The sequence below is a fragment of the Podarcis vaucheri genome, assembly GCF_965113315.1.
Source record: "Podarcis vaucheri genome assembly, chromosome: 5".
Lineage (NCBI taxonomy): Eukaryota > Metazoa > Chordata > Lepidosauria > Squamata > Lacertidae > Podarcis > Podarcis vaucheri.
This window is the reverse complement of record NC_138763.1, coordinates 89,083,886-89,095,964: the sequence shown is the minus strand read 5'-3', so window position 1 is coordinate 89,095,964 and position 12,079 is coordinate 89,083,886. Positions and strand designations below refer to the sequence as shown.

Sequence of the window (12,079 nt, the reverse complement as noted above, 5' to 3'; positions counted from 1 at the left end):
CAGTTCCAGCTTTCCTTGCCTTTACCTGCAGTACTAGTGGCAACACGCCTCTGAATACCAATCGCTGGCGATTGGGACGAGGAGAGTGCGAGAATGCTTGTATTCTGCACTGGGGTTTCCCACTAAATGCTGAAGTACAGTATACTTTGGTCTAATTCAGCAGGATTCTTCTTACGCTCTTGCAGGAAAGGCAAGGGATAAGGAAAGCCTTTGAGAACTGCTGCTTTGAGCAGTAGCTAAAGGACAAGTTGGGGATCGTACTGCAATTTTAACTAAAAGCGGTCACAGTGGCTCTGAATTAGATCAGTACAGAGGTGCTGGGGGGAGATGGATTTAATCTTTCTCCCATGCCATTTCCCTAAATTCCCATCCACCTCCAGCTGCAGTCCCCAAAAGACCCTCCAGGTACCTTCTGAGTGAAGTGGCCAGACACACTTCTGATCGAAACACGTTTCAGTGCATGGGCACAGCCACAAAGAAGACACTAATCTGTGGTTTTGCAGACTTCCCACGGCAAAAGAAAAATGCCTTCCCTACAGATTTAAGGGAATGAGGTGCTCTCAAATGGGTTGTAGGCTCTAGATCTTTAAGAGATTTAAAGATACTGTAATCATGAGTACATTGAATTGGGGCTGGAAGCAGGGCCGGGCCCATCCATGAGACAAAGTGAGCTGACAGCCTCAGGTGGCAGGACCCACAGGGGCAGCAGATCTGGCCTTTACAGAGGCCTCTTGGCAAATAGGAGGTGCTGCTATTCTCCTTTCACTGTTGTTCCCTCTTTAGATCTTTATTCGCATCTGGTTCCTGATGTAGAACTTCACTTATATCATCTTCCCTGACTTGGGGTGGGGGCGCAAATTTTTGCGGCTCACCTCAGGTGCCAAAATGTCTTGGGATAGCCTTTAATGGAAGCATATATTATAGATAGTCATTGCAGTTGGGTCACGAGAGAAGTCTTGATGTTCCTTGAGGCAGGTCTGAACTTGCTGAAAGGTAGCATTCTGCACTAGGTGCAGCCTCCGAACATTATTCAATGGCATCCCCGTGTACAACTGACATTACAGGAGTCAATATGTGGTGTTAACCAAAGAAGGTATGGCTGGGATCAGGTCCCTGTTAGAAAGAAATGACAGCTCAGGATACCTTGGACAATTCAGGAGAAAAGTGTGGCACAGGAAACCCTTCTATGCAACTTCAAGGAAAGTATAACCTTGCCCAGGCAAGCAAAAAACTACAAACCTCTAGAGCTACACTGTCCTACCAACATAACCTGTTGTGTCCCAATTAGGCTTCAATTTCATCCCTCACTGATTCCGTATCATCTTCTAGCATTCATTCCAAGACCAACTATACATCCAGAATTTAACAAGAGTGAAAAAATGTAAGTGGGTGTCATCTACATGATGTCCCTAGATGTTCACAAACAAAATAGAAATATGACGAAGTGAAGAGCAGTACTCTCTGTCTAAAACCAGAATGACATTCACAAGAAAATTTTCAAGTACTTCTGAATAGCATTTCAATTTCCACTTGTTTCCCTGAATCCCCACCCGCATCTGCTCTGAAAGGTCCACCAAGTATCTGGAGTGTATCTGAGGGGCACAGTGAGAGCTGAAGGAGGGAGGAACCTTTTTTTTTGTCTGTTCCACTGATGGACAGATACAGAATTTCACCCGTTCATTTTTATTCTGGAGCAGACTTGACACAAACCCTTTTTTAAAAATGTGACCTTTAAAGCCATGACCTTTCACCACTGTATCTTGCAGAGATGCTTGCAGTTATAGCATGTGGCTTCTAGAAGCTATACTATACTACTCAGCATGGCCTCAACTAATGCAAGGCTAGGAGACAAACAGAACTCGCTCCTGTTATTGCAGACAAAAGACAGTATAATTAAATAAGAAAGGTTGACAGTGGGGAAATAGGCAACTGATTGACTTACATGCCAACCCTAGAATCAAGTTCTTTGTTTTATTTCTTATATATCCTTCTGTGAAGAATTTACAGCTGCCATGAACCATATCTAACAAAAGGGGATGGGGAGGGCACATCCACACAAATATTCAAATGGAAAGAAAGTTGTAGTTGAAATGTGTAATATCACTATCCAAGCATTTGCTCTGAATTCCTTCAAGTCTCCCTGTTATGACACATGCTTAGGCAATGCAGTAACCAAACCATTTTAAAGAAATATAAATTCAAATCAATAGCACTTCCATCTAAGCTACAATTTTGAGGTTCTTTCCTACAATGAGAGACTACATTTAAAATGTAGAACTAAAAGCAACATAGAAAAGCAATAAAAAGCACCTGATGAAAGGAAACAGCAGCAAATCAGAGCTCATTAGTTGCTGAAAACATAGGCTGGTAAAAATATATCAGCAAAACTCAAAAGCGGCAAGGGACAGATGAGACAAATATTAGATATACACATACTTTTTGGGGGGGAAATGAATCCCCAGAGACAAATTATCCCAGTCCTCCAGGAGGGTGGAGAAGAGAACAAACTTTAGCTCATTAGTTCACAACTTGGTAACATTTTCTTTTAGAATCTATTCTGGTTTTGCTGGTTATTCTAGTTTTGCTCCCTATCCCAAGTCCTGGGGCAAGCTAGAAGTTCAAATAATAATCAAGTACCATTACCTTATCCCAAGCCTAATGGCACCCAACACATTCCTTTGGAACCACAACTCCCAAGATTGTACTAATGGGGCATCAAGGAGAACAGAAGATGGAAAGCACTCTTTCATCTTCCCTATGAAAAAACTTAAAGAACATGTGCCTATCTCCACAAATGGCTGGGCCAGAAGAGATGGAAAACTCACTCAAAGTCTCATGAAATCATAGCAAGCCATTATTATGCTTACTCTGTGGCAGTGATGAAGGTGGAAAAGCACTTGTTCTCTGCTACCATTGTGTCCTCAAAGTGCTGGGGGGGGGGGGCAGCGTACAGAACATGCTGTATATTCCTTACCTGCTTTGCTACTTCTCCCACAACCAACCCTCCTCTTACACAGAACTGCAATTGGGGCTCTTCCTGCTCTCCCCTGCAAGCCAAGACCAACACAGCTGTCAGTCAGAGCAGCAGGGGCAAGGCTCTTTCGTGCCAGCAGTGTAAAGCTGGTGTTCTCAGGCAAGAAGAAAAAGATAGGGAGACCGACAGCGAGCAAAGCAGGACAGAGTAAACAGTTCACTTGTGGTTACAACAGCTGAATCCAGTCCAATAAGCCGCTAAACACACACACACACACACACACACACACACACACACAGTTGTAGCTGTATAGGTCTGGAAATTATTATCATAACTGAACTACATCAGCTGCACTGGCTTTTGGGCCATTTGTGGACTCAGTTCAAAGTGCTGTGTTGATCTTTAAACCCCTATACAGCTTGGGACCAGGGTACGTGAAGGATCATCTATCTCCACATGTGGTTGTCCATCTTCAATGGAGGCGCTACTCCAGGTTCCCACCTCATCTGAGGAGATGGGTAGCTACCAGGGATAGGGTCTTCTTGTGGCAACAACCTGGATGCTGTCCATGCTTACTTCAATGTAATTTTTGCACCAGCCAAAGATCCCCCCCTCCAACCCTTTAATTTAATCAAGTTTTATTTCAGATTGGGCTACTACTTTACAGATGTTGATACTTCTAGGGGTGTGTTTAATGTTTTTATTCTGCTTTTGATTTCTGTGTTGTAATCCCCCTTGGGAATTATTTTAAATGTGAAGTAGAAATTCTTACATTAAGTAAGTACAGCTGCATTGCAAATCTACTAACCCCATTAGAATTCAATAGGACTTCTGAGTAGACATGGTTAGGATTGCATTGTAAGAAAGTAAAATGTCTAATCTAAAACATTTATGAAAATATCAAACAATCTTATATAGAGTCAGGCTGCTGGTTAGTCTAGGCCCAGCCTGTACAGCACACTCAAACTGGCAGCAACCCTTTAAAGTCTTTACAAGGCCTATTGCAAGACATCCTTTCTAAGCATGTGTCCCACCAGTGAGCAATATCTCCTCTCTTGCACTCTCTCTACGATCTCTCATCTCATACATGTTTCTTTTTCTCACTAACCTCACGCACCCACTGAAACCCAATCAGATTCCCTACACACCTGATTGCTGTTTCCTCTTAGTTCTCTTACCTGGTGCTCAACACACCTAAAATATTTGAGGGAGTGCCTCTCCCTATATGTGCATGTCCAGTAACTGGCCATCCTCCAGTGGGTCCAGCGCTGCTGGAAAAAACAGCATGGGGTATAGTGCATCCTCCTTGCCTGGATTCTCGGTGCTGGATTTAGGGCAGTGTGGGAGGTTCTCTTGCACAGTAGCTGAGCCAAGGGGGTGCATAACAACAACAACAACAGTGGTACATTGAGTTACAAATGCCTCAGGTTACAAACTTCGCTAACCTGGAAGAGTTACCTCGAGTTGAGAAATCTGCCCCAGGATGAGAACGAGAATTGTGTGCCGACGGCGCAGCGGCAGTAAGAGGTCCCCATTAGCGAAAGCACGCCTCTAGTTCAGTTTCAGGTTAAGAACGGACCTCCGGAACAAATTAAGTTCGTAACTAGAGGTACCACTGTAATAAACCCAGTGCTTCCCCCCCCCCCCAGAAAAAGAGGTGCCGGAACTCACCTTGTTCTCTGATAATGGCAATGGCGCCCACCTGAGAGGTGCCGGAACTGAGTTCCGGTGACTTCCGGCTGAAAAAAATCCCTGAATAAACCTATACAGGTACTGATACAAGTACCTACTGAAGGTTTAAGATATTTGGAGGGTGGGCAATTTTGTCGTCGCTCCAGGAGCCATATTACCCAAATATGGGTATTCCTCCTCACAACAAGCCTGTGAAAGGACACTTTTATCTGACCGCTGCACATCCAATGAACCTCAACTGGGATTTGCTTCTGTTATATCCCCCCCCCCTTTAGAGGGGGTGAGGGTTCTGTACTCCAACCTGTTGTGGGTTATTGTGGGTACAGTATTATTTATTTCCCCCTCTCTTTCTATCGGAGTCGTTTGTAACTGAGAATCAATTAAACCCTCTCTTTATGTACAGTATATATAGAAGGTGTCCCTTTGCTCAAGATACAAAGCCCTAAGCAGCTCGAGACCAAGACGACTAAAAAGATAACCTATTGATCTGTTCCAATTCCCCAGTGCTGTCCATAGACTTGGGCTGCAGCCCAACGAGTCTGGCTACGGATATATCTATAGCAATAAATAATTATTATTAATAATAATAAAACAAGCCTGCGAGGTAGCTTAGGCTGAGCCACCGAGGCTCCCTACAAGGTCACCCCGTCAGCTTCGGGGTTGAGCAGGGGATTTGAACCGGGCTCTTTCTCCCCCTCCCGACATTGGAAGCCGATACGCCACGCCGACCCGAGAGGGGACACGGGAGCAGAAACACGGGCGCAGGGGAAGAACGTGAGAACCGCCAACCCGGGCGCCCGGCGAAACCACCATCCCGTTCCGTCTACCCTCGCGGCCTCCTCGGCAACCCACGCTCGCTCGGCTCCCCCTCAGAGCTGAAGACAAATCCCGGCTGGTATTATTTGCGCCGGCCCCGCCGCCGCTCCCCTCACCTGAGGCGGCGGAGAAGACGACGACACCGGGCAGCAGCAGCAGCAGCAGCTGGAGCCGCCAGAACTGCCCGCTCGCCGGCCTCGCTAGGTTCGGCCCACGGGCCGGGCCGCTTCGGGCCGCTGCTCGGGTCCCTCAGGCCGCGCGCCGAGACCGCGGCTGCCGCTGCGCTCCGCCGCCATCTTCCACTCGGGCGGGTGGGAGGGAACAAGGCAGGCCAGGCCGCGGAGGAGGAGGAGGAGGAGGAGACGGCGGAGACCCCCCGCCCGCTCGCCCGCCCGCCTTCCCGGTCCCGCCTCCGCTCGGAAGCCGCCGCGAAGGGGAGAGGAATCCCCGGCCGGCGGCCTGGCGGCTCAAGCGGGAAGCCGGCGGAGGGAGATAGCGCCTCCTCACACTCCACAGAGCCTCGTCAGGAATAATAATAATATTTTTTTTTAGAAAAGGGAGTTGTGAAAAGGCATCGACTCCCCCCAAAGCTTTCTCCCCCTTTTTTGGGGGGGTATTACTATCAAGGTACTATTTTATTTTTTTAGAAACTCCACACGCGCATATATATATATATATGTATATGTTCCTGAACATATATATACAGTATATATATATATATATATGTTCCTGGCAACAGCAAGGAATCTTTTACTGAACCTTGGGCTCGAACCCACAAAACCCTCCGATGTCAGAGTCACGTGCTCTACCGACTGAGCTATCCCAGATGTCAACGGGGTTTTGTGGGTTCGAGCCCCAGGTTCAGTAAAAGAGTCCTTGCTGTTGCCAAGGGGTTTAGACTTCAGATACGACCCTCCAACTTTTAGCAATGCTGTGCTATGATCTCAGGAGACTGGAGGAGCGCACCTTTGAGGGATGGAGTCAAACTGTTGGGAGAGTTGAAATATATCTATGCGTGTTTTCATCCTTTTAAAGGTAAAAGGACCCCTGACCATTAGGTCCAGTCGTGGATGACTCTGGGGTTGTGGCGCTCATCTTGCTTTATTGGCCGAGGGAGCCGGCGTACAGCGTACATGTGGCCAGCATGACTAAGCCGCTTCTGGCAAACCAGAACAGCACACGGAAACGCCGTTTACCTTCCTGCTGGAGCGGTACCTATTTATCTACTTGCACTTTCATGTGCTTTCGAATTGCTAGGTTGGCAGGAGCAGGGACCAAGCAACAGCTCACACTGTTGCGGGGATTCGAACCACCGACCTTTTGATCAGCAAGTCCTAGGCTCTGTGGTTTAACACACAGCGCCACCTTTCATCCTTTTATGTCCCCCTAAATACGGTTGCAGATCTGGGATAACGAGCCAGGGCAGAGGCACAGAGATGGCGCTTAGGATGCCCCCTCTTGCAATGCTGAACTGCTGCGAAGAACAAGCCCCTCTTGAGATGGGAATGCTGCAGCCTCTACACTTAGGTTGTGAATATGTGAACCACGTTTGTTAATAAACCCCACATGACAGTAGGGTGCGAGACTAGTTTTTGCAATTTCCTTCGGCGAGGCGCCTTAAAAATATGCTTCCCACTGTGAGGAATGCAAATCGGCTATTATGTTTTGTGACTGGACGTTTAGCTTGGTATGCCTGCGTTTGATGAAGAAGCACATAAACTGTTCTTGGGAAATCGAGGGGTTTTTAATTTTACCTTCTGAGTATGTCAGGTAATGTTTAATAAGGAGGCTGGAGGTGGTACAACAGGATGTAGGGCGGATTGCATTTTTGTGTGAATGTTTTCTGCCTCAAAGAATGAAATCTCTCTTTGCAAGTAGAAAATTAGCACAGCAGGGGTGGAGCTGGTCTATAAACGTTCTGGCTGTGTGTGTATTTTCTTATTCTAGATTTTTTTTTAAAAAAAATGCACCCCCCTCACTTGCAGTGAAGTGATGCTCTCCATTCTACCATCCTTTCTTGGAGGTTTTTGAGCAGCCATTGGATGGCCATCTGTTATGCATGATCTAGCCAAGATTCCTGCATTGCAGGGGGTTCGACTAGATGACCCTTGTAAGTAGAAAAAACTAGCACAAGATTAACTCATGAAGGGAGCATCACACTCATGCTCTTATTCCTGTGCCTGGCAAGCTTCCTAGCCTTGCAAAGGAAAAGCCTATTCCCAATCTGGTGTTCCAATAGCATGGAAGCCCATATACAGGAGCTTTTTCTTTGCAAACCATGCTAACCTGCTAATGCATGACTGTTTAGAGGCAGGGGCAGGTAGCATACGTTAAGTGTACAGGGGCAGGACGACAATTTTTCTCTTCCAGTGTAGGCACTCCAAAGCCCAAACCACTCCAAAGCCCGAAGCACTTTTGGAAAGGGTTGTAAACCTGTTTTGGTTGACCTCTGGGCACATGTAAATTAACGTAACTGTCTGCTTGATTTGGTTTTAGGTAGATTGAAGTGATCTTGTCTATAGTTTAGTTAATTATCATAAAACCCACCCGTGTCTGCTTGCCAGGGATGACTATATTTGTCTGAATTGAGCTGCATTTCTGCAACTGGCCAACACCAGGTTTTATTTAGAGCAGAAGGTACCGGTTGTGGCTTTCAGAGGTGTGTCTTGGTATAAAAACTTGGCCACAAGAACAGCGGAAAAGAAAATGTGACAACTTGTTGAGGTCATGATTATACATTGGGTAGTGACACCACCACAGATGTGAATTACAGAGTTCAATAAAAAACACCGTTTCCAGCTTTTAGTTCAGAGGAACAGAAGAAGCAGACTGAAGACACCAGGAAAACTTCAAGGGATGGATGACAGCAACTATTTCATTCAGCGGGCAGCAGCACTTTAGGTGTTAAAATGATTTATTGTAGTAAGACAGCAGCAGCTTTGCTCATCAGACTCCCAAGTTCATTCGACTATATGAGACACTAGGAGTATTTCAGGTTCTAACTGGATGTGAAGTATCTCAGGTGGCACAAACAGGTCAGTGTGGCTGGCTGTGAGCCAGAAGGTTGGTGGTTCAAGCCCACCGAGAGAACGCTGTGCGTAGGATTCCTGTATTTGATGGCTTTGATCCTTTGGGTCCCTTCCAACTTACAATTCTGTGATTCTGTACACATCAGAAATACGTGAGCCACAGCTCGCTACTGAACCTAGAACCAGTTTGATGAAGGGTGTTATTAAAACTATTTAAAATAAGTATTCATAAAGCAGTGTGTGTGGGGGGGGGGGTAGAATCATACAGAGAAAGGATTGGGGGGCAAATAATAAATTTAAAGAGTGCAGGAAGGTTGTTACTCCGTTCAGTTTTTCAGTCCATATCTCATGACCACCTCAATCTCTTGCTGCTATGAAGTGAGGAGGAGGTGCCATAAGAAATGCTCCTAAATTACACTGACCTTTTCCAATTTCACTGCAAATGTAAATCCATACAGTGGTGCCCCGCAAGATGAATGCCTCACAAGACGGAAAACTCGCTAGACGAAAGAGTTTTCCGTTTTGGAGGTGCTTCACAAAACAAATTTCCTATGGGCTTGCTTCGCAAGACAACAATGTCTTGCGAGTTCCTGCTGGTTTTTTTTTCCTTTCCCCCCCTTTTTCTAAGCCGCTAAGCCGCTTATCAGATGATCCGATCAGCAGGTAAGCCGCTAAAAGCCGCTAATAGCGCTAATCCATCAATGGGCTTGCTTCGCAAGACGAAAAAACCGCTAGATGAAGAGAATCAGAGAATGGATTCTTTTCGTCTTGCGAGGCACCACTGTATAGTATATGGAATAAATCTTGGATTTATTCAAGCCTAGGCCAAATCACACTGAACCTTGAAATCTTGCTTTTCCCTGCTATACTGAAACATGGAATGACACTCCTGTTCTGGAGTGGGATATATGAAATGCTTTTGGGTAAGGAAGATTGTATTCTATAGTAATCCTTCAGCAACCTTGTAGCGTGAGGGGATTCAGTGGCTGAGCATTTATGGGTACCTCCGAGTGAAAACCCAATAGTGTTAACCTAAAAACATATCGTTACCTCTCGGTGGTGCAGATCATTGATAGCCCTGCCATGTCACATAAGGAGAACACAGAACAAGAAGAGGTTTGTGCCAGGTCAGGCAGCCAATGAATAGCTTAGGTGAGGAAGGCAAGGTTTCCATGGCAACTCTGTAATCAGAACTCCAGTTTTCAGTACAGGGCAAGGCTGCCTTTAAAAAAAATGAAAAATGCAGTGGGATGGGAACAGGTTTAAATGGGCAAAATTTCACAACCCTAACTGGCTTGTAAGCAGGATTCTGATACTGTATTTGTCAAGGATGGAGAAAGTTTGGGGGTCTTATCCACCCCCCTGCACATAACTGCCTGTATTACACAGCACTTTTCACTTCTAAATGCACTGGTCCACTGGGGTTACTTAAACGCAATGAATTTCCTGCATTGGTGTGTGTTTCAAATAGCAAGAGTATACCAATGCAAAGTAGTAGAAATTGTACTCCCAGGAAAATGTTATGGGATTGCAATCAAAGTATATTTTGAAACAGGAAATAGGAGAAGCAGAAAAAGATAAGGAAGTGCATGAGAAACTCCATTTTTGAGCTGTTCGGTTTTGGATAAGCTAGTGTTATATGGTAGCATAAGTTCTTGACACCAAGCTTAATATTTGTTCCTATATAAACTTTAAAAAATTATAAATTAATTTATAAATTAACTGATGCTATGCATTTTATGACGTTTAGAAGGCATTCTTTTTAACTGTGTGGTAACCATTTATCAGAACTGTGTGGTAACCATTTATTCGAACAAACTGAATGAAAATAAAAGATATGCTGTTGATTACTTATAAGGTTTTGATAGCAATGGGTGTGGGGAAAACCTCTTATTGTCTCATATGTAATGTGGTCTTAAAATAACAAGAGGATAGTGTGGGCAAATGGGATGAAGATTTCACTGGCAATGTTACACAATATGCATTTGGTCATATTTGATGCCAGGAAGATTAAAACTAAGTTATACAGATATGCCAACAAAGGGGGAAATGAGTGGGAAAGAGAAAGGGGGGGGGAATGGGGTGCTCGACTCACTTTGGCTCTGCCTCCACCCAACACCAGCATATAGCCCTTGACAGAAGAAAGTTGCCCATGTCTGTAGACCACTGGCTGGTTTCTGGAGCACCATCTAGTTCCCCACTTGTTGCTGGGATGCTTAAGAGATGGGCGTTGATATGAATGAGCAAGGTACTTGCCTTCTTTAGGTAAAGGTAAAGGGACCCCTGACCATTAGGTCCAGTCGTGACCGACTCTGGGGATGCGGCGCTCATCTCGCCTTATTGGCCGAGGGAGCTGGCATACAGCTTCCAGGTTATGTGGCCAGCATGACTAAGCCGCTTCTGGCGAACCAGAGCAGCACACGGAAATGCCGTTTACCTTCCCGCCGGAGCGGTACCTGTTTATCTACTTGCACTTTGACTTGCTTTTGAACTGCTAGGTTGGCAAGAGCAGGGGCCGAGCAACGGGAGCTCACCCTGTCGCAGGGATTCGAACCGCCGACCTTCTGATCGGCAAGCTCTAGGCTGGTTTAACCCACAGTGCGACCCGCGTCCCTTGCCTTTAGCAAGTAGAAATATTCAGGAGTACATTAATAAATATGAATTATGTCTTAAACTCTTAGGATCCTGAGTACATCCTCCTTGCTTTCTAAATTTAATTAATATCAATAGACCACAGGGATTCTAAAAAAACCCAATAAATCCATCAACCAAAAAGTACATAATGAAAGACTGAAGTGGTACAAACACAACAGACTGTGACCTGCAGAATTGGGTCTCCTCTTCGAATGCTTTAGATACATACACATCTAAACTCATTGCAATGTGTCGTCTCCCCCCCCCCCCAGCAAATGAGCATGACTGAGATCCAATTCAGTGTAGTAAATAGTGTGTTGGACTTGTCCCAGGGAATTTCAGATTCAAATTGCCACTCAGGCATGAAGCTAACTAGTGTGCTCTCGACCTAGCCTTCCACACAAGACGGCTGTCGGAATGAAATGAGAAACCCCTATGTATCGTGCTGCAAGAGCTTTGGAGGCATAGGGTACAAAACTGATGGCACAAAGCCCACTTTGAGTGTGCAGTCTTTGTTCCAATATGCCTCATATTCCGTGGCTCAGGAAAGCCGTCTGCGTACATCGCAAAAGCTTCAGTTTGTCAGCAACTAAAACAAGAAAAGAGTTATTTATACAATATGACAATGCAACTAAAAATGAGTAGAGAACCAGCACAAAACAGGTGTGTGGCCCATTTTCTAACATCCTCCGCATCTAGGTTCCTAAAAGGTTGTTTGGAAACCACGAGTTCTGTGACTCAATATCATCATACATAAACCAGACCAAGAAATGCATTTTCTTCTTATCTGCCATGCATGAAAAATTCATGTATTCATCACCCTTCCTAATGCACAGCATTGCACATCAATTTAATGGAGGGGAAGAAGCTTTTAAGTCCATTTCATAATAGCTTGCTGGATCAGACCAAAGGCCCATCTAGTTGAGCGCTGTGT

General features: G+C 45.4%; 1 protein-coding gene and 1 long non-coding RNA gene across 2 annotated transcripts in view; both read right to left on the bottom strand.

Moving 5' to 3' along the window:
* Window positions 1-5,705, bottom strand: part of NDST2 (N-deacetylase and N-sulfotransferase 2) — a 108,991-nt gene extending 103,286 nt beyond the window's left edge. Inside the window, exon 1 of the mRNA XM_082223576.1 lies at window positions 5,599-5,705. The gene's annotated coding sequence lies outside the window, so the exon portion shown is untranslated. The remainder of the gene's footprint in view (window positions 1-5,598) is intronic.
* A 2,362-nt stretch (window positions 5,706-8,067) lies between these two features.
* LOC309532887 lies at window positions 8,068-10,178 on the bottom strand. The gene is made up of 2 exons (XR_014220050.1): window positions 9,562-10,178; window positions 8,068-8,687 (listed from the first exon to the last, which is right to left on the bottom strand). It is a non-coding gene; the product is annotated as an uncharacterized lncRNA (long non-coding RNA).
* Between the last annotated feature and the right edge of the window lie 1,901 nt (window positions 10,179-12,079).